The 2,569-nt window shown below is 39.6% G+C and overlaps 1 non-coding gene across 1 annotated transcript; it reads left to right on the top strand.

Annotated features, from left to right (window-relative positions):
- Positions 1 to 615: 615 nt before the first annotated feature.
- LOC142873927 (5S ribosomal RNA) lies at positions 616 to 734 on the top strand. Its single transcript, XR_012921899.1, has one exon. It is a non-coding gene; the product is annotated as a 5S ribosomal RNA (ribosomal RNA).
- The last annotated feature ends 1,835 nt before the right edge of the window (positions 735 to 2,569 follow it).

A 2,569-nucleotide genomic window follows, 5' to 3' on the forward strand; every position in this document is an offset into this window, starting at 1 on the left:
CACATGTTTGATAGGCGTGGGAGGAGTCGTGGTTATTGATGAGAGGAGAAACATGCACAGTACAGTCCAGCTTCAAGCCCCTCCGTGGGACCCGTGTACAGAAAATGGCATGATCTGACGATGGAGGGTCCTGTCCTCTAAGGTCCACAGGTGACGCTGGGGGACACAGGACCCTCACTGCCATCGTCCGTAGAGTGGTCAGAACCACTCGCGGCCAGCGGCCTCTTACTGGGAAGCAGTGCCGGCCGGCTGTGCCGCAACTGCAGGAAGTGAGCTGGCATCGGGGTTGGTGGGAGTCGAGGGTGGAGCAGGTCCCTCCGCAGGCCCCCCTGCCGGCCCCTGGGGAGGTCAGCAAGGGACGGGTCCAGTGACGTGTCCTGCCCCATCTGCTCATGGCCGGGCTCTCAGTTTTTAGGTTTTCTCTGGGGCCCTCTTGACCAAGGGGAGTTCATTTAGTTCGGGGGGGGGGGGGTGGCGGGGTTAGGATTTTGATTTTTATTTCTTTTGTTGAATTTCTTCCTGAGTGTTTTCTTCTTTGTGATGTGATAATGAAAGGATTGTTTTCCTAGTTTTGTTTTTGGGAAATTCACGGAAAGTACACAGAAACACAATTGAGTCTACGGCCATGCCACCCTGAACGCGCCCGATCTCGTCTGATCTCCGAAGCTAAGCAGGGGCGGGTCTGGTTAGTACTTGGATGGGAGACTGCCTGGGAATACCGGGTGCTGTAGGCTTCAGGGAAAAAAAAAAGGCAACACAATTGATACTTTGCATTGATCTTGTATGCTGTTACCACACTGATCTTATATATTAGTTCTAGCAGACCTTGTAACTTCTTAGAATTTTTGACATAAAGCATTTTGTCATGTGTGAATAAAGGCAATTTTTTTCTCTTTTCTTTATGAACGTCTTTTCTTTTTCTTTTGCCTGATTGCTCTGGCTAGAACCTCTGGTACGGGATTGAATGGAAATGTTGAGATTGCACATCCTTGCTTTATTTCTGATTTTAGAGAGAAAACCATTCCATTTTTCACCATTGCATTTAGATTTTTTAAATAGGTGCCCTCTATTAGGTTAAGGAGTTTTTTAGAAAAAAATTTTAATCTGCTGAGAAATTTTATCATGAATGTGTGTTGTATTTTGTCAAACTTGTTTTCTGCATCTATTTAGGCGATTTTTCTTTTCTTTTTTTTTTACTTTTTAAGGCATCAATAGAGTTTATAACACTAATTATTTTTGGCTATAAAACCAACCCTGTATTCCTGGGATGCATTCTATTTTCCTATGGTGTGTAATTCTTCCCTTTACGTTGCAGAGTTTGGTCTGCTAGCATTTTGGTGAGGCCTCACGTCTGTGTTTACGAGGTGTTAGTCCGAAGCTTCCTGGTGAAGTCTTCCCCTGGCTTTGTGTTGGGTGATGCTGGTTTCAGAGAACAAGCTGGTAAAGTTCCCTGATCCGCCACTGTCTGTGAGACTTTGGAAACACTTTGGTATTTATTTCTTCCTCAAAGTTTTGACACAATTCACGGGTAAAACCATCCAGGTAGGGGTTTTTCTTTACGGGAAGATTTTTAATTATGAATTCAATATATTTACTTGTGATAGGTCTGTTTATGTCTCTTCGTGAGTTAGTTTGGCTGTTTCTGTCTTTCTAGGAATTTGTTTATTTCTTCTAATTTGTTGACAAAAAGTTGTTCATAGTATTTTCTTTGTAATCCTTTTAACTTCACTGGCGACGTCCCCTTTTTTATTCTTTGTGCGGTTCTTTGTGTTCTCTTTCTCTCTCTTTCTCAATTAGTCTAGCTAAAGATTTATTAAATTTCAAGGAACCAACTTTTGATTTCATTGATTATGTCTATTTTTAAAAAAGTTTTCTATTTGATTGAATTTCTACTCTAATATTTATTATTGTCTTTGCTTGCTTTGGTTGAATTTGCTCTTTTTTCCGTCCAATTTTGCAACATAGAGTCTTAGGTTACTGATCTGGGATTTTTTTTTCTTTTCAAATATTTCTTTTCTTTCCAGCATTTAAAGCTAGTCATTCACTTCTAAGCACTGTTCTAGCTGCATCCCATAAAATTCAGTGTGTTGTGTTTTTATTTTTATTCATTTAAAAATATTTGCTAATTTCCTTTGTTATTCCTTCTTTAATCCATGAGTTGCTTGAAAGTGTATTGTTTAATTTTCAAATATTTTTGGAATTCTCAGATTTCCTTTTGTTGTTTATTTCTAATTTCATTGTGGCTGGAGAACATACACTGATTTCAAGCCTTTTAAATTTATCGAAAGTTGTTTTATGGCTTGTGTGTGGTGTACATTGAAAAATATTCTGCATGCATTTGAAAAGATTATATATCCTGCTGTTGTGGAGAATATTCCCTAGATATCAATCGGGTCAAGTTGGTTGATAGTGTTTTCAAGTCTTCTATGTCCTGGCTGCACTATTATCTCGTTTTCTGTCAGTTATCTGGAATGCGATATCAAAGTGTCCACCTGTCATTGTGGAACTAACTGTCTACTTTTCCCTTCAATTTTATTAGCTTTACTTCATGCATTTTTACTCTTATTAG

Source organism: Microcebus murinus, chromosome 11, assembly GCF_040939455.1.
Source record: "Microcebus murinus isolate Inina chromosome 11, M.murinus_Inina_mat1.0, whole genome shotgun sequence".
In the NCBI taxonomy this organism is placed as follows: Eukaryota; Metazoa; Chordata; class Mammalia; order Primates; family Cheirogaleidae; genus Microcebus; species Microcebus murinus.